This window comes from Microcaecilia unicolor, chromosome 3 (assembly GCF_901765095.1).
Source record: "Microcaecilia unicolor chromosome 3, aMicUni1.1, whole genome shotgun sequence".
NCBI lineage: Eukaryota > Metazoa > Chordata > Amphibia > Gymnophiona > Siphonopidae > Microcaecilia > Microcaecilia unicolor.
In genome coordinates, this window is record NC_044033.1 from 136,268,863 (window position 1) to 136,289,141 (window position 20,279).

The 20,279-nt window shown below is 42.8% G+C and overlaps 1 protein-coding gene across 1 annotated transcript in view; it reads right to left on the minus strand.

Moving 5' to 3' along the window:
• The window catches only part of FMN2 (formin 2), a 434,815-nt gene extending 415,380 nt beyond the window's left edge, over positions 1-19,435 (minus strand). The window contains exon 1 of the mRNA XM_030196386.1: positions 19,356-19,435. The gene's annotated coding sequence lies outside the window, so the exon portion shown is untranslated. The remainder of the gene's footprint in view (positions 1-19,355) is intronic.
• Positions 19,436-20,279: the final 844 nt, after the last annotated feature.

A 20,279-nucleotide genomic window follows, 5' to 3' on the forward strand; every position in this document is an offset into this window, starting at 1 on the left:
CTTTAAAAGGGTACCTATTCAAAATAGCCCCGACAAAATAGCTCCCAACATAACAGCCACTGTGAAAATGGCCTGCCCACAATATAACCCTTGACAAGTTAGCCCCCCCCCCCCCCCCCCCCCGACAACAGGGCCCGATCAGGCTGCCCAGAATATGGGACTGCATTTTTTTTCCTAATAATCTTACCTTGCAAAACAGGATAAGGTTGGTAAGACTATAAAATGACAATATTGTTTTTGCTTTATTAGCATGTTGATGGAAGAATAGTTTCTTTAAATAGCAGAACAGATCATGAATACCAGTTTGTAGCTATAGAATTTTATTTATATATGCTTTATGCAATTGAATGCTGGTATGAGTCTTTATCAGTGAATATTTCAGTTGTAGTTTATTGATTTTTCTTAGGGGATGCTTGTTAAGGGGCTGTTTTGTGTAGAGGCTATTTGTCAAGGGTTGTTTTGTTAGGGTGTGAAATGTCAAGGGTTATTTTGTTACAAGGCTGTATTGTCAGGGCTATTATGACTGGGTGCCCTTTAAAAAGATACCTTATTCTGAACCATGCGCTTTTGAGTGACTGTCAGTCTTCCCCCAGTCTCTACTGCTCTCTCTATTTTTTAAATGCTGATGCCAGCAGTCTGATCCCACCCTGGTTAAAGTGGAGCCCATCCTTTCAGAATAGGCTCCCCCCTTCCCCAGAATGTTGCCCAGTTCCTAACAAATCTAAAACTCTCCTCCCTGTACCATCGTCTCATCCACGCATTGAGACGGCGGAGCTCTGCCTGTCTCTTGGGCTCTGTAGCACTTCTGAAAATGCTACCCTAGTGGCTCTGGATTTGAGCTTTCTACTTAAGAGCCTAAATTTGGCTTCCAGAACCTCTCTCCCACATTTTCCTATGTCACTGGTACCCATATGTACCAAGACAGCCGGCTCCTCCCCAGCACTAAAATCCTATCTAGGTGACGCGTGGGGTCCGCCACCTTCGCACCAGGCAGATAAGTCACCAGGCGATCCTCACATCCACCAGCCACCCAGCTATCTACATGCCTAATAATCAAATCATCCTCTACAGCAGCTGTCTTAACCCTTCCCACCTGGGCAGTAGCTCCTGGAGATAAATCCTCTGTGCAAGAGGATATTGCATTCCCTGGTATGCTGGTCCTGTCTACAGGAACTTCTAGCCTCACCAGGGTGATGCTCTACTTTTAGGAGGCTTCCATCCTCCAAGACAGCACAGAATGATGAGAATTTTATATTTCTAATAGTAGATCTATTAGATTTACCCAAATAATAATTCTCACTTGAGAAAGACACCAGAGGTTTTGTCTTTACCTAAAAATTTATCATACAATCCTAATCAGCTTCTCCAATAGGCGGGACCAGAGCTGAGAGACAGACAACAAGGGAAGGCTGAAGCAGGAGCCTGCACGCTTTTCACTGCGTCTGCGTGCTGCTCTCGCCGTAACCCCCGGCGAAGTAGTAAGAACAAGATTGCTTTTGCAATTCAGAAGGAGGGACGGAGGGAGGGAGGGACCTAGGAGTCGGACGGAGGGGCGAGCACCCACAGACTCGGCGCCGGGCCCCCCTGGAGGCCCGGGCCTGGGGACTTTTGTCCCCCCCTCTTGGCAGCCCTGGCAGTAGTCCTGCCTCAAGCACGCACCATTTCCTGGGGCAAAAGAAAACCCCCAAAATGGGGGTAAATACGATAACCTGGTGGTAAATGAGCATTGCCACATACTGCCCAGTTACCACCAGGTTAGCGCAGGAGCCCTTATTCACCACCTCAATGGATCCACCTCAAAAAAAAAGGAGAGCCAATGCTTAGAGATGAGCAAAGGGTGGTGTGGTCATATTTGTTGCAGAATGGAGTAAATATCTTAAAATGGCAAAAGCATCTTGAGTGAGTAAAGCAACTAATCCACCTCGCCAACCTACTCAGTTATGAAAACCCACCTTCTATAACTACCCTAATCACTCTCTTCCCTACTTTATCTCGGCACAATACTAACTGTATCCGATACCCTAGAATGACAATGTTATTAAAACTAAGTAAGCCACATTGAGCCTGCAAATAGGTGGGAAAATGTGGGATACAATGCAATAAATAAATAAACTGTGCAAGTATGTACTTTGCATGTAGTGGCCTAGTGGTTAGAACAGCGGCCTGGAGAAGTCACTCATCTTCTATTGGCTTATCTCCTCAGACCCTTGCTGAATTCTTTCACAACAAGGTTCACAAGATAAACCTTGCTTTCTCTACCTCACCACCTCTCCCTCCACTAGTCCGTTCCCCTCTCTCTCCTTCCCCTCATTCCCTTTCCTCCTTTCCTCAAGTTACTATTGAGGAAACTACACTTCTCCTTTCTTCCTCAAAATGTACCACCTGTTCCTCTGATCCCATTCCCACCCACCTTCTTAATGCCATCTCTCCTACTCTTATTCCTTTTATCTGTCACATTCTCAACCTCTCACTTTCCACTGCGACTGTCCCTGCTGCCTTTAAACATGCTGTGGTCACACCTCTCCTTAAGAAGCCTTCACTTGACCCTACTTGTCCCTCTAATTACCGACCCATCTCCCTCCTTCCTTTTCTCTCCAAATTACTTGAGCGTGCTGTTCACCGCCGCTGCCTTGATTTCCTCTCCTCACATACCATTCTTGACCCATTACAATCTGGTTTTCGCCCTCTCCACTCAACCGAAACTGCGCTTACTAAAGTCTCCAATGACCTATTACTGGCTAAATCCAGAGGTCAATATTCTATCCTCATTCTTCTTGATCTTTCCGCTGCTTTTGACACTGTCGATCACAGCATACTTCTCGATACCCTGTCCTCACTTGGATTCCAGGGCTCTGTTGTTTCCTGGTTCTCTTCCTACCTCTCCCTCCGCACCTTTAGTGTTCACTCTGGTGGATCCTCTTCTACTTCTATCCCTCTGCCTATCGGCGTACCTCAGAGTTCTGTTCTTGGTCCCCTCCTCTTTTCTATCTACACTTCTTCCCTTGGTTCATTAATCTCATCCCATGGCTTTTCCTACCATCTTTATGCTGATGACTCCCAAATCTACCCCTGATATCTCACCTTGCATCCAAACCAAAGTTTCAGTGTGCTTGTCTGACATTGCTGCCTGGATGTCTCAACGCCACCTGAAATTAAATATGACCAAAACCGAGCTTCTCATTTTCCCCCCCCAAACCCACCTCCCCGCTCCCCCCGTTTTCTATTTCTGTTGATGGCTCTCTCATTCTCCCTGTCTCCTCAGCTCGAAACCTTGGGCTCATCTTTGACTCTTCTCTCTCCTTCTCTGCTCATATCCAGCAGACCACCAAGACCTGTCGTTTCTTTCTTTACAACATCCGTAAAATCCGCCCCTTCCTTTCCGAGCACTCTACCAAAACCCTCATCCACACCCTTGTCACCTCTCGTTTAGACTACTGCAATCTGCTTCTTGCTGGCCTCCCACTTAGTCACCTCTCCCCTCTCCAGTCAGTTCAAAACTCTGCTGCCCGTCTCATCTTCCGCCAGGGTCGCTTTACTCATACTACCCCTCTCCTCAAGACCCTTCACTGGCTCCCTATCCGTTTTCGCATCCTGTTCAAACTTCTTCTACTAACCTATAAATGTATTCACTCTGCTGCTCCCCAGTATCTCTCCACACTCGTCCTTCCCTACACCCCTTCCCGTGCACTCCGCTCCATGGATAAATCCTTCTTATCTCTTGTAGCGCTATAGAAATGCTAAATAGTAGTAGTAGTAGTAGTTATCTGTTCCCTTCTCCACTACTGCCAACTCCAGACTTCGCGCCTTCTGCCTCGCTGCACCCTACGCCTGGAATAAACTTCCTGAGCCCCTACGTCTTGCCCCATCCTTGGCCACCTTTAAATCTAGACTGAAAGCTCACCTCTTTAACATTGCTTTTGACTCGTAACAACTTGTAACCACTCGCCTCCACCTACCCTCCTCTCTTCCTTCCCGTTCACATTAATTGATTTGATTTGCTTACTTTATTTATTTTTTGTCTATTAGATTGTAAGCTCTTTGAGCAGGGACTGTCTTTCTTCTATGTTTGTGCAGCGCTGCGTATGCCTTGTAGCGCTATAGAAATGCTATATAGTAGTAGTAGTAGTTGATTGTCCCAATGAGTGACATTTGCAGGCTATGCAACTGAGGTATAAATCTAGAATGACTTAAAAATGTCAAAAACATTTTCACAGAACAAAACATATGTACGTTTGTTCCACAGCTTGAAATACCACCTTTACTTGAATAAGCTCAAAGCAGTTTTCAATATGAAAAACAAAGGAATTCCAATTAAATAAGGGACAGGCATCCAGCTATGACAAGTTGAGAGTCAATGATAACCCCATATAATGAAAATATGGGACCAAAGACAGAGATTGAAGAGTGTAAGGGGAATACTGGGTTGAGGATGAAACCCAGTTACCCAACGAACAGTAGTCTTAGAAGTATTAGTCTATGATAGGACAGCCAATTAGATAGTACCTGTAAGGTTGAATGCAGAGGACCTTGATCAGGAGAGGAAAAAGTTGTAAAGATTATTAGTATATCTGCATAAAAAAGAAGCAGATGTTAAAATTATGGAGGAGAGTAGCTAATGAGTTAAGGAAAATATTAAAAAGCAGAGGAGAAAGAATGGAGCCCTGTAAGACCCCACACTGAAGTGGAAAATCCTTAGAAATAGATGAGTGGACAGATACCGAGAAGGCCCATCCAGACAGTAAAGAAAACCATTCAAGTACTGTGCCTTCAATACCAATGGCTTGAAGTTGCATAAGTAGAAGAGAGTGAAACCAAGTCAAAAGCTGCTGAGAGGTCAAAAGATCATATATGCCAGATTTCCTTCATCTAGAATAGAATGAAGTTCGCTAACAAGACATGTGACCACTGTTTTGGTTCTATGATTGGATCGGAATCCAGTTTGCCTAGGATGAAGAACTGAAAGGTCATTGACAAAAAAAAAAAAAAAAAAGCTGCTTGAATACCAGTTTCTCAGTAATCTTGGAGACCATACTGAGATTGGAGATAGGTCTTTAATGAGAAGGAATGAGAGGATCATTGGAGTGGTGGCTTTTTTCCCCAAGAGGAGAGAACAAAACCAGTAGACAAACTAGTCAAAACCAGTTGTAGTAAAGGAGATAGGGTCTAAAAGGCAGGTTGTAAAGTATGCCCTAACAAAGTTGAAAAGGAACTACGAGAAGATAGCTTGAACGAGTTCTAGGAAGCACTCAGAGTAGATGCATTTGGTGGTAACAAAGAAGCAGAAAGACCCAAGGAATCTGACTAATAAAGGTGGACCAAAGCAGGGTGATTTTGTCTAAGAAGTAATTGCCAAGTGCATCAACAGAAGGAAATGAGGATGGGTTGGAAAAGCAGGAGAAACGATGCTCACCGAGATGAGCAGCTGTTTGAAATAAGTCTCTAGCAGGGTTCTTGGAGTCTCTATAGTGCTGCTAAAAAGGATAGAGTGGAGGCAGTATTAGAACCATTTAAGAGAATTTAGCCAATTATATTACCTAGATGGTAATTGTTTGGGGAGAGGGAGAAGCAGAAAGTAATTCCCTGCTAAATTTCATTGTGTACGTTTCCAATACAAACATTTTAGCTATAAATAAACGAACACCACACACATTTATCAAACTGAACTGGACCATTTTGGGGTGCTTCTCTCTGGGATTCCCTAGTCTAGGCCATTCAACTAAACATCTTGTCACGTTTCTCCCCCCTATACCAAATTTAATCATATTCTAGAAGCTTCAATGCATTATTTTGCATCCCTCTTTGACAGACATTCAGCTATTAACTATAATTTCTTTCCATCAGGTTGGAGTGAAAAGAATATTTACAAAAAAGTAATCGTGCACAAAAATTCTTCCATATTTGTTGGATAACAGATAGAACTATATTGAGCTATACTTTAGTGTGGTGGTGAGAGAGACTGTGGATAAATTCTATGGAGCTAATCAGAGGAGAACGGGAGGGGTACAAATCTTGCTCCCAGCCCAATCTGTGCCCTCTGTGGCTACACCACTCACAGTTCTTCTATGAAATTGCTAAATTTGAATTGATGTAAATGGCTTGGATGGTATTTACCAAATAGCAGTCTATTAAATGTAAATAAGCATAATGCTGGAGGAGAGGTTACTTCATAGCTTGGAAAGCTTCAGGCCAAATCTAGTCAGCCTCTCCAGCAAGGAGATGAAAATTTTCAGCAAATAAGTCAAAACCACAAGGTATCTAAAGTGAACTGTTCAGCATTCTACATGATAACTAAAGAGATATTTACAAGAACTACTGCAGTTAGTGAGCCCAGCTCTTATCTTTAAGTGCTGATTTTGTGGTCTACTGAAAAGGTTGAACTTTATTTTTAAAATATTTAAATCAAGGATGTGTGTTCAGGGATGTGGGGGGGGGGGGGGGTGGGGGGCTGGAAAGAGGTGCAAAAAAAAAAAGAATTACTACTACAGCCGTTTCTGACCAGAACATGCAGAAGTTCAGGTCTGTACTACAGAATGACATTGGGGGGGGGGGGGGGGGAGAAATGTGCAGACAGAGACCATGGGTATGGGGACAAACTTCGGAAGGCTCGAGTCCATCAGCATCAACAACTCAGGATCCTCCGCAATCCAATTCCCAGAAAAACACCATGTATATGGAAGAGCCCCCCCCCCTCCAAAAGAATGAAAATGGATATTAGCAGTTCTCTCACCTCCCCCCCCCCCCCACTCCCAATTGACATTTATGGAACATGCCTCCTTTGATGGTTATTGTTAATGAATTGGACAGTTATTTATATTTGAGTGATGCAATGTTTTTTTTTTTTTAATCAAAAGTGCTGGCCAAAACTGGCAAAACTTACATGGGGGATCCTGTGCATTCATTTTCTATTGTGGGAAAGACTATACTGCTAACACAAATTTTCATCCACAGATTAAAAGTCATAACAATGCTTCATAGGGCATATTTCTCCCCTTATAGGGCATACAGAGCAAGTTGTATTTTGTCCCCCTGGACATTTAACAGGGTAGATTAATGTTATTTGGCGTAGTAGAAGTCAGATGATGTTGGGGTTGGAAGGGTAGAGAGTAGCGGGGGCGGGGGGGGTATTTCAGTTGCTCATTGTTATTTGTAATTTATAAACATTTGTACTGAATATTGTTCTTTATAATTTCATAAATGTACTTAAATATAATATCACATTGTCCTTTTTCAGAATTGCATGTACAAGTTCTGCCACAATGGGAAAGATACAGGTATGGCAGTTAATTTCCCAAATCAACCTTCAAGTGCACATTTTTCTTGTGGGGCAAAATCTGCATGTGTAAATTAGATCCATATCTAACAGTTTCATGACCAAGCAAAAAAGAGCTGATGAAAATAGCTGACAAAGGACATAAGATACCTGCTGTCAGAGAAAAATGAAACGTTGAAAGTTACTGTTTTGTTTTTTTTTGGTTTGCCCACCACCACTAAATATAAAAAATTCAGTGCTTCTTCCCAGATTAAAAAAAATGCTAAATATCTGTATGCAGTTTGGATCTGCATTTGCTTTAACTGAGAAGTATGAAATATAGACCACATCACGAAGTAGCAATTCCTGATGGTACCATGAATTTTGTTGAAGTTTAAACTTTGGGGAATCCTGTTCCACAAGACCAGCAAGGAGGGGGAGGAGTTAAAACCCTTGAAGAAAAAAAAGTTACAACAGCACTTCCCAAACTGTGTAACTGTGTTGTGAACCCAAATGGGGTCACAATCAGGCTGGATGGAGACCCCCCCTCCCCCACATGTCAGCCTGTGCTGGCTCCAGGGAAGGCAGGAGAGCATATCAGCTGGTGCTACAGAACAGTCAAGAGAAGAAGCAAAAGCAGCAAGGTACAGCTGGGAGAGGGGGGGGGGGGGGGTCACAGTTATCAGTGGCTGCTTAAAAATAAAAATTAAAAAAAATCTGCAAATCCATTTTAAAATACAAGGTTACAAGCTGTGGAGCTCTTAACCGTTTCTCTTTACTGCCCCCTTGGCCAAGACCTTCCATGCTATCAGCAAGTGAAAGATATGGTGTTTCTATAGTATAAATGGCAAATATAGCTCAGTCCACCCTAGATGTCTTTGAGTTCACAAAGTGATAGGGTCTGTTAAACTCTCAGTATAGCTCCCCAGAGGCTGGGAGGGAAAGCAGAGGGCTAAATTAAAGCTAATAGCAGGAGTCCAATTTCTAAGCCACATGCTAAAAGTACTTTGCCACTTTGTGCTGAACTTGGGTATTTCATACATGCCAGCTCCCTTCTCCAGGGCACCCCCTGTTTCAGGGAAAGGAGCCACCTTCAGACACTGCTGAATATGGACAACTGTTCTGGGACCTAGTTTCTTCCACTGTAAAGAGACAAAAGCTGCAAGGCTCAAGGAGATCTCACACACAGACACACACACCCCATAGAGAAATCAGATCTTTCCAAAACCAAAAAATGTTTGCAAAACAATCAAGTTGCATAAAACATGAAAATCTATTCTAGACAGAATATCTACAAAATATAGACCAGACAAGAAAAAAAATACATTCAAAAGGAGTAGATAAAATACATTCTAGTTGTCCTGTCTGGCTTCCCAACATTTCCAGAATATATGCAGGTTACGTTGCTGTTAATTTAGGATTTTCCTTAAGGTTATGCATCCTTCACTAATAGCTCAGTCTTCTGAAGGCTTATACCCACAGCCAGGTTATCCTGGTTCACAAAAAAAAAAAAATCTGATATAGTACAATACTGAGCATTTCTCACAAATGTGACAAATCCTCAATCATGAAAGGGGGGGGGGGGAGAGGGGGGGATTTGATATACCACCTGTGGTTACAGTCAAAACAGTTTACATATTATATACAGAATTATTTTGTACCTGAAGCCATGGAGGGTTAAGGTGACTTGCCCAGAGTCACAAGGAGCTACAGTGGGAACTGAACCCAATTCTCCTGGTTCTCAGGTGACTGCATTAACCATTAGGTTATTCCTCCACTCCAAAATATAAGTGGACCAAAGCTTCCCTTCCTTTGTGCATAAAAATGGGATGAGTTTCTCAATCCAAGGGGAGGAGGGGGGGGGGACGGGACAGAGAGAGATCAAATAACTTCTGTCATTTTCTATGTTTAAGTCAATCTATTTCTAAAAAATACTCTAGACACTGATCAGAAACAGGCAACAATGCACCAATTTGGGCTGCTGCCCCGTGGCTCCCCTGCTGCCACACCTTCCACTATAAGGAATAGTAAGAAGCAGCCACCTGCACATCTAGTTTGTTTCCACACTTAAGTCATGCTTCATCTTAGCCCATGGACTTCTACAGCTCTGCCACAATGCTGTCCTTCCTTTCTACAAGCTTTTGCACTTTCCCCATTCCTACATCTCTGTAAACATGGGTCTACTGAAGAAAAAGAAAATATAGATCTCCAGTGGGAGGTAGCCAGGTGTTTTATAATGTTAACATCTATACACAGATTCAGTGAGAGGGATTTTGGAAACAGGACACCATGGTCCCAAGGAATACTTGACATCACTGAAGAAAAAAAAGAAGGTAAGCAGGGGAATTCGAACCATTCACATGCTTAAGGTCTTGCCATGTCCTTATCCTTTGAAAAGAGGAAGCTTATGTTAGAGGGGGCAGGATCTTGAGCAAGCAAGTGGCTCAGAGCCCTCCAGTGCACTATGAAAAGCAATATAAAGCAAGTGTTGCCAGGTATGGCAATCTGTAAGAAGCCAGGAGATTTATGGGCTCATTTTCAAAACATGTAACAAAAGTGGCATAAAGCAGCATTTGGACGTTTTTCTCACAAAAACGTCCAAATCAGTATTTTCAAAACCTATTTTTAGATGTTTTTCTATGAAGTCCATCAGAAGTGCATCCAAATCTCAAGGGGGCGTATCAGGGTCGTGTTCAGGCCGGGACTTGGGCGTTCCTAAGACTTAGATGTTTTTCAACCATAATGGAACAAAACAAAACCGTCCAGGACTAAAACTAAGACATTTTGAGCTGGACCTGTTTTTCTAATGAATAAGGCACAAAAGGTGCCCTAATATCCAGATGACCACTTGAGGGAATCAGGGATGACCTCCCCTTATTCCCCCAGTGGTCACTAACTCCCTCCCACCCCCAAAAAATGTGATGAAAAACATTACTTGCCAGCCTCAGATGTTATACTCAGGTCCATTAGAACAGCATGCAGGTCGCTGGAGTAGTCTAGTGGTGGGTGCAGTGCACTGCAGACAGGGGGAACCAGGCTCCTACCTCCCCCTACCTGTTACATGATGGGGAGGAAACTTGAGTCCTCCAAAACTCACCAGAAACCCACTATACCCACTTATTGGTGCTCCCTTCACCCATAAGGGCTATGGTAGTGGTGTACAGTTGAGGGTAGTGGGTTTGGGGGGGCAGACAAGGTAAGGGAGCAATGGTAAGATGTGTATCTGGGAACATTTTATAAAGTTCACTTGTGCCCCCTAGGGTGCCCTATTGCTTTCTTGGGATGTCAGGGTGACCAGTGTACTAAAAATGCTGGCTCCTCCTACATCTCAATGGCTTGATTTTATGCGTTTTGCACTTGGAACTTCCCCCCCCCCCCCCCCCCCGAAAATAGATCAAAAAATAAAACGTCCAAATCACAAAACCTCGTTCAAAACAGTATCTTTTTTTTCTTTTTTGAAAATGACCTTCTTTCCTTTTTAGATTTTGGACATTTTTTCCAAAATGTCCAAAGTCTAACTTAGACGTCATATCGAGAATGTCCCCCTTAAGTGTCTGATGTAGTGGCAAAGAAGACAAGTGATGCTGGACAACAGGAAGAAAGGGGGGGGGGGAAGGGGGGATGTGCTGGAACCATGTGGGAGAAGCATGCTGGAACCATGTGGGAGAAGCTATAAGAGGGCAGGTTGGGAAGGAGAGAACACAAGCAGAACTAGAGACCTGGTAACCAGAGACCAAGTGGGGATATAAGACTGTATAAAAAGGGACTGAAAGCAGGGATGTGGTAGCTGGGCTGACAGTCTGAAAATCAAACACAAATTAGAAAACAAAAAAAAAAAAAAACTTAAAAAGGCCCATTAAGGTTAAAAACAAAAATGTAAACCACCTGGTAAAGTCACTTGTCACCATCTAATTGCTGATATTCAGTGGCACTTAACTAGACAGTGCTGCTTAACATTAATACTAACTGCCTCCACACTGTTACTGTTTGGTTAGTGCTGGGCGGTCTGCGGGCAAAGCTGGAATCAGTTTGCAGCAAAATTCAGACCATTAACTCGTTAAATACACAGCTAAGGTTGGACAAAAAAAAAAAAAAAAAAAAAAAAAAAAAAGACTGTCGTAATTTTTGCTGCAGAGCCAACCAGGTACAGGTCTGCATATTGACTGGTGTCTAGTTAACTTCTAGGTTGAGGCATAAGGAGAATCTGCCCCCCCCCCCCAATCCCAGTTCTACCTTCTTCCCCAGCCCTCAGCCCGGAAGCAAGCCTGGAGAGCCCCACCCCCATGGCCCCCCTCCAGGCCTACCTAGAACACCCTGGGTAGTCTGGGGATCCTATGGGCAGCAGTGATGTCCACTTAAGATGGCTGCCACAACCCCTAGTCTCGTGATAATTTGTTCTGGGGAGGAGGCCCCACTTGATTCTCCTTATACAGGTCCTGGCTGGTGTTCCGCTGGGGCCCACATAAGCCCTGGCAGCTAACACGCTTTGAATTAGGCCTGGATATTTAGTGCCAGTACCTGGATATAGCCTTGCACAGAATATCCAGGGATAGTTCTGCCCGCAGTGATCAGCATTAAAAAACACTGAACACCATGGACTGAATATTGATCATGTTATTGTAATACAACAGCTTTGGGAAAGGTGCATCTCAGCTGTCTTTGTTTCTTATTACAACAATACTCTATCCTCTGCCTTAGACACTCTTGCACCTTTGATGACCCGCCCTGTAAGGCGTACAAAACCCCAACCTTGGCTGACTTCTAATATCCGCTACCTACGTTCCTGTACCCGCTCCGCCGAACGCCTCTGGCGGAAATCTCGGGCCCTTGCTGATTTCTTACACTTTAAGTTCATGCTGACCTCCTTCCAATCTGCTCTTTTACGTGCCAAACAGGATTATTATATCCAACTGACCAACTCTCTTGGCTCTAATCCTCGACTTCTCTTCACCACATTGAACTCTCTCCTCAAGGTGCCCCCTCCCCCAACTCCCCCTTCATTATCTCCTCAGACCCTTGCTGAATTCTTTCACAACAAGGTTCAAAAGATAAACCTTGCTTTCTCTACCTCACCAGCTCTCCCTCCACTAGTCCGTTCCCCTCTCTCTCCTTCCCCCCATTCCCTTTCCTCCTTTCCTGAAGTTACTATTGAGGAAACTACACTTCTCCTTTCTTCCTCAAAATGTACCACCTGTTCCTCTGATCCCATTCCCACCCACCTTCTTAATGCCATCTCTCCTACTCTTATTCCTTTTATCTGTCACATTCTCAACCTCTCACTTTCCACTGTGACTGTCCCTGCTGCCTTTAAACATGCTGTGGTCACACCTCTCCTTAAGAAGCCTTCACTTGACCCTACTTGTCCCTCTAATTACCGACCCATCTCCCTCCTTCCTTTTCTCTCCAAATTACTTGAGCGTGCTGTTCACCGCCGCTGCCTTGATTTTCTCTCCTCACATGCTATTCTTGACCCATTACAATCTGGTTTTCGCCCTCTCCACTCAACCGAAACTGCGCTTACTAAAGTCTCCAATGACCTATTACTGGCTAAATCCAGAGGTCAATATTCCATCCTCATTCTTCTTGATCTTTCCGCTGCTTTTGACACTGTCGATCACAGCATACTTCTCGATACCCTGTCCTCACTTGGATTCCAGGGCTCTGTCCTTTCCTGGTTCTCTTCCTACCTCTCCCTCCGCACCTTTAGTGTTCACTCTGGTGGATCCTCTTCTACTTCTATCCCTCTGCCTGTCGGCGTACCTCAGGGTTCTGTTCTTGGTCCCCTCCTCTTTTCTATCTACACTTCTTCCCTTGGTTCATTAATCTCATCCCATGGCTTTTCCTACCACCTCTATGCTGATGACTCCCAAATCTACCTTTCTACCCCTGATATTTCACCTTGCATCCAAACCAAAGTTTCAGCGTGCTTGTCTGACATTGCTGCCTGGATGTCTCAACGCCACCTGAAATTAAATATGACCAAAACCGAGCTTCTTATTTTCCCCCCCAAACCCACCTCCCCGCTCCCCCCGTTTTCTATTTCTGTTGATGGCTCTCTCATTCTCCCTGTCTCCTCAGCTCGAAACCTTGGGGTCATCTTTGACTCTTCTCTCTCCTTCTCTGCTCATATCCAGCAGACCGCCAAGACCTGTCGTTTCTTTCTTTACAACATCCGTAAAATCCGCCCCTTTCTTTCCGAGCACTCTACCAAACCCTCATCCACACCCTTGTCACCTCTCGTTTAGACTACTGCAATCTGCTTCTTGCTGGCCTCCCACTTAGTCACCTCTCCCCTCTCCAGTCAGTTCAAAACTCTGCTGCCCGTCTCATCTTCCGCCAGGGTCGCTTTACTCATACTACCCCTCTCCTCAAGACCCTTCACTGGCTCCCTATCCGTTTTCGCATCCTGTTCAAACTTCTTCTACTAACCTATAAATGTACTCACTCTGCTGCTCCCCAGTATCTCCACACTCGTCCTTCCCTACACCCCTTCCCGTGCACTCCGCTCCATGGATAAATCCTTCTTATCTGTTCCCTTCTCCACTACTGCCAACTCCAGACTTCGCGCCTTCTGTCTCGCTGCACCCTACGCCTGGAATAAACTTCCTGAGCCCCTACGTCTTGCCCCATCCTTGGCCACCTTTAAATCTAGACTGAAAACCCACCTCTTTAACATTGCTTTTGACTCGTAACCACTTGTAACCACTCGCCTCCACCTACCCTCCTCTCTTCCTTCCCGTTCACATTAATTGATTTGATTTGCTTACTTTATTTATTTTTTGTCTATTAGATTGTAAGCTCTTTGAGCAGGGACTGTCTTTCTTCTATGTTTGTACAGCGCTGCGTATGCCTTGTAGCGCTATAGAAATGCTAAATAGTAGTAGTAGTAGTAGTTTTGGTCAGTATGAGGAGAGATGCATTTGTCTAGTGTTGTACTGCAGAGTCTGGCTCCATAGAAATATGAAAACAATTGAACTATTTCTAATTTTTGCTACCTTGTTCTGTATTTGGTAGAGAATTACACTGCGACGGGGACAAACTTGTCCCTGTCATTTTCTACTTTGAAGCCTGTTAATGAACTGGACTGTTTATGTTTATGTTTGAGTGATGCAAACAACGATATTTTGATGTTTTGGAAAAACAAGCAATCATGCTGGCCACAACTAGCAAAAATTTGCATGGGGGGGGGGGTGCTTTATTTCAAAAAATCTATATTAACAGAATTTATCAGACAATTGCGGTCCACTAAGAATTTCTGGGGCTGCATATACGGGGTTTTTGCCTATGATGAAGAGAAGACTAGTTGGTCTGCTTTAGCTCCGACAGATGGATATTTGATCTGGGAGCTCTTTGAGGCTTTTCCCCATTACTATTGTAGTTTTGTACTGAGTACAAATAAATACAAAATAGGTTGTATTTTGTAGCCCTGGACATTTTAACAGGGTGGATTAGGACTCCTTGGGGTAGCAGAAATGAGTTATTGCTGGGGTTGGGGAAGGGTAGATTGTGGTGGTGGGGAGGGTTATTATAGCTACTCACTGTTATTGTTTTCCCATTTGTAATTTATGCACAATAGTTGCATAGCATATTGTTCCTTTTATACTTTAACACTTTAGTATCCAATGTTCCCATAATAAGCCATATGGGAACAGATTGATGGGAACATTGGACAATAAAGGGGTAATAAAAAGATTTATATATAAAATCATAATTGTTTGAGGCTTCTGCAGATGAGGACAGAGCCCATAGGAATGGAGCGGGGACGAGGACAGACTTTGTCCCCGTGTCATTCTCTAGTATTTGGTAAGGGGTCTGTGTTTTGTATTTGCAACAGATGAGACGTTCTGCTAGAATAGCTTCTGTGTAGTACTCTGAACAGCCTAGCTTCTTCCATTTTCCTAGTAGGAAATATTTTTTGTGTACAATATTCCAACGTAGTTTTGCAATGCTGTCTTTTAGTAGGCAAGGTTGGTACCCATATGCACCTGTCATTACTGTTACAGTATGACAGGTTTGGTATAAGCTACAAATGGTCTTTCTTACAAGGTTTTGTATTACTTCACAATGTACCTGACAGTTGGCACTGAAATTAAAGTTGTGTTGCTGTTACCAAGCCGACACCAAACTTGAATATTGAACTTCAAATGAATATTTAGTGTTTGTGGGGTTTTTTTTTTAAATTGCTAAATCAGCTTAGCAGATGTAAATTCATAGGTTACATGCATCAAATTGATTTTGCATGCACAAAAGGTTTGAACACCACCAACGGATTTGTATCATCAAACTTCCCCTAAAATGGCATCATGCATGTCACTTTACCCCAGAATAAAAATAAAAAAATCACAAATGAATTTTACAGAAAGTAGGACCAATAGCAAAACATATTCAACTGTCTTGGACAACTCTCTCTAATGTGACAGTGGGAAACACTAAGTTAAAGATCTAATCAACTATGGATATTATATTTCTGGTTCAACAGAATACAAATCTTTTTACAAACCTAAATAGAACACATATTTAACTTACAACCCCGAACTTCTAGAGCAAAAGCCCAGTAGATAAAATCTTTATCATGAGCTACATATGTTTTGATCTAACAAACAATCAAAAGGTTTTGATCTATACAGTATGTTAAGCTGGCTGAAAGGACCTGTCAAAAATAAGCAGCAATGTCACTGGGTCACATGCTCACTCGTCCTAGACTCCTTTCACAGTGCCACCCAGTGCCTAACTCAAGCCAGATTTCTCTTCATCATCTCCTGAGCTATGAAAGGCAATATAAAGCATTCTAATGACATTCTGGCTCTTGGGTGCTTCCAAGTATTAACATGCACTCTCTGTTGGCTGACGCAAGGAAAACTGGTATAATACCAAAATCATTCAACTTGGATCTCTGATTAGCTATCCCCCCCTCCCTGCCTGCCACTCCCAAAAGTGTCAAAAGGGGAAGCTGTAATCTTAAAAGAGAAAAGCGGGAAAAAGTGTAACCCAAGGACTAGAAGGGCAGGACTGTCATACAGGCCTAAGGGGCCCTTTTATAAAGCAGCGGTAAACCCATTGTGGCCTTCCCATGTGCCAATCTGGAGCTACCACTGGCCCATCGCGGGCACCAGTGCTAGTTCCTCCACCAGTGCACAGCATTTCTGGCACCAGCGAAAATATTTGAAAATTATTTCCACAGGCACTAACTAACTGGGATGTAATCGCTACCCGGTTACCATCAGGTTAGCGTGGGTGGCGGCAAGTCCCCCCCCCCCCTCCCTAGCATGGCCACGCAGTAAGTGAAATCTTCCTGCATAGCCATTTCTTTTTTCGATCTTTTTACCCATTGTGGTAAAAAGGGCCTCAGCACACAGCAAAAACAGCCCCCACAGCTAGTGCAGGGCCTCTTTTACCACAGCTTGGTGAAAGGACCCTTCAAGTGTATTCATTAGTAATCTTTATTGTAATAGCATGGTGGTATATTTCACTAATAGAGCCCCTGCTGGCTCTAAGTATGGCTTCATTACCAAAAAGTTCATAACTGTTTAACGACAGGAAATATACACCAAGCTTCAACACACATTTTGAAACACAAACCGACTGAAAGTATAAAGTTAACAGAAAACTACTTCAGGCCCATACAGAGAAGAGGGAATATAGGAGCTCTTTTACTAAGCTGCAGAAAGCACCAACATGTGCTTACCACAGAGTAAGATCCACTATCGCAGGGTGCGCTTAGGCGGCCCACAGTAGTTTTGCGTTTGAAGCATACTACCCACCTACTAAAAAAGAGAGACTGTTTTGACACCAAGGGTGAAGAGTAGGCATGCATCACTGCATGCCAATTAGTGAGTGGGTAGTGTGGAAGCCCTTACTGCCTAATACATAGGCTTCATAAGGGCTCCCATGCTAATTGGGAATTTAGCGTGCGACCATTAATAGAAGAAATGTAAGATGCACAACCTTGTAGGAGGGCCCCATAATATCTGTCTTTCTTGGTGAATATTATATACAGCAGCATAGTCAACTACAGGGTTTTAATTATCTCCTTCGTGTTTTCCAGTGGACATCCTAGTTCCTAACTGCCCTTCCCCCCTTAAAAAAGTTGTTTAACTTGTTAAGACATGTTATTTTACTATTTATACTATTTTAGCACAGCTCCTATGTTATATAATGAGACCTAGTTACTAATAACTGGGGTTAACAGTAGCTCATGTTGATAAGTTCCTCCCCCCAGTCACCATGACAGGGTGTTGGAGGGAACCAAAATTCTCAGAATGGTCAAGAAAGAACCCCTTTTGAACCCCATTTTTAATCCTGTCTCTGCTCGGATCTAACCACATCATAAGTACTGCCATACTGGGACAGACCAAAGGTCCATCAAGCCCAGCATCCTGTTTCCAACAGTGGCCAATCCAGGTCACAAATACCTGGCAAGATCCAAAAAAAGTACAAACCATTTTATGCTGCTTATCCCAGAAATATTTTCCCCAAGTCCAATTTAATAATGGTCTATGGTCTTTTCCTTTAGGAAGCCGTCCAAACCTTTTTAAAACTCTGCTAAGCTAACCGCCTTTACCACATTTTCTGCCAACTAATTCCAGAGTTGAATTACACGTTGAGTGAAGAAATTTTCTCCAATTCGTTTTAAATTTACTACTTTGTAGCTTCATTGTATGCCCCTAGTCCTAGTATTTTTGGAAAGCGTAAACAGACGCTTCAACGTCCACCGGTTACACGCCACTCATTTTATAGACCTCTATCATATCTTTCCTCAGCTGTCTTTGTTCCAAGCTGAAGAGCCCCAGCCGCTTTAGCCTTTCCTCATGGGGAAGTCATCCCATACCCTTTATCATTTTCTTCGCCCTTCTCTACACCTTTTCTAATTCCACTATATCTTTGAGATGTAGCAACCAGAATTGAACACAATATTTGAGGTACGGTCGCACCATGGAGCGATACAAAGGCATTATAACATCCTCATTTTTGTTTTCCATTCCTTTCCTAATAAATACCTAACATTGATTACAGCAGTATAAGAAAAATACCAACCAAGAGTCTGACTACACCTCCATACAGAGGTTTCCGAGACAGTTGATGTCATAACAGTTTTTTTTTGTTGTATTGTACCATGCCTTTGGAAAACTATACCCCAAAAATGAGTAAGCAAATCTTAATAAAGATTTGCAGTACCCTCCATCACCAGAAAAAGATAGTAATTTATATGAAGTTGTTTGATTAACTTAGGGTCGGTACTGAAAATCTGCAGCAGACAGACAAACATCCTGAGATAATCTAAAACAAGAAAGAAGGAAAGAGATTTCTATGTGATCAATAATAAATCAGAACACTTTAGATGAAAGTATAGCACATTTATAGCCAAGTATGTAATGTCTCTGCTGAGAAAATCAAGTCTAATCTAATAATTGTATACTACATTTCAAATATTTTAAATCACATTTTGAAAAAAAAAAAAAAAAAGATATATTTCTTACCGTCTTTACTGTTATCTTTGCCGCCCCCCCCCCCCCAAAAAAAAAAAGTCTCCTGGCATCTATATGCATTCTAAAATTATAACTGTGCAAAATGCATGTAGTCTCTCCCCTTCCGCTCGGTTCCTGCAGTGAAGGCAACTTAATTTTATCACTTATAAATGCCAGAAACATGAGCTAAAGGTTTTGAGCTTTGTCATATTTAGATCACAGAGCCTTGACAAACTACAGTTACTGGCTGACTGTTAAAAAATAACTTCCAAGAATAAAAGATATAGAAAAATAATTTAAAATGTGAAAATCACTTACACAGACCATCCAAAGGAAAGAATAAAAACATCTACCAAATCTTATTATAGGGTGTGGTGCTCTCATCAACAAGCTTTATTCACAAGGTTGAAGCAGCAAGCCAAGTATTCAATTTTGTTAATTATAAAACAGAATTTAAAAGCAAAAACCCTGAGCAAGAGCACTATTGTTCTTTTGTGCTCATTTTACCCCTTCCCCTCTCCCCCCCCAAAAAAGAAAAGCCCAGCTTTTCAAAATTAACCATTATTTAAAGGACTCCTTGCAAGTTGGAAATAACACCTGTGACTTCTGCTTTTTGTACTTTTAAATATCAGAAGTATTACCAAGGCTGTTGTCAAGAGATGTAGGGGCTTTGAAATTTGACAAACACTGTGAGACTTGATGCAGGACACCTCAGACTTGCCCTGGTGATCCCACAGCCCGGTGGGTTTTTATCTCTAATGGTCACAATTGTTCTGCTTATTCAATGAGGGCATCATGAAAACCTGACTGGCTGTGCAGTCACCAGCACAGGATTAGGAAGCTCTAACTAAATGCAACTTTTATATTAAATTTTGGAATGAATTATTTGTTCTGTCCTGTAGGAAAAATATTTATGAATTACCCCCATTAATTTTGCTGAGAAAAGGGGCCATTTCAACTAACGGAACTGTGACTTACTTTATAGAGGTAGGTTTCCCCCCCTAGGACAGTGGTTCCCAAACCTGGTCCTAGAGGCACCCCAGCCAGTCAGGTTTTCAGGATATCCACAATGAATGTTCATGAGAGATTTGCATGCAGTAGAGGCAGTGCATTAAAATCTCTCTTACGAATATTCATTGCGGGTATCCTGAAAACCTGACTGGCTGGGGTGCCTCCAGGACCGGGTTTGGGAACCAGTGCCCTAGGATTTGAACTTGCATACCAATGCATTGTGGGAGTTGTAGTCACCTTCCTTCTAGATGAACTAAGTATGTGAGGTACCCAAATGCGTCAACAAAGGGATGACAATATAAATCCAGAGCTGCCAAGTGACCCAGTTCCAGGAGGGAGACAGGTTAGCCAGTCCTGGTTTTGAACTTTCATCCCAATGCAGTCTGGTATTTCTAGTCCCTCATTCTGTCCATTGACATCAGAGCTGAAGAGACCATCATTCATCAGGGTAGAATTGTCAGAAATCCAAGGCTGGCTTGAAATGTCTCTCCTGGAAATGGGTAATTTGGCAACCTTGTATACCTATTACAGTCAGGAGGATTAAACTGTCTCTG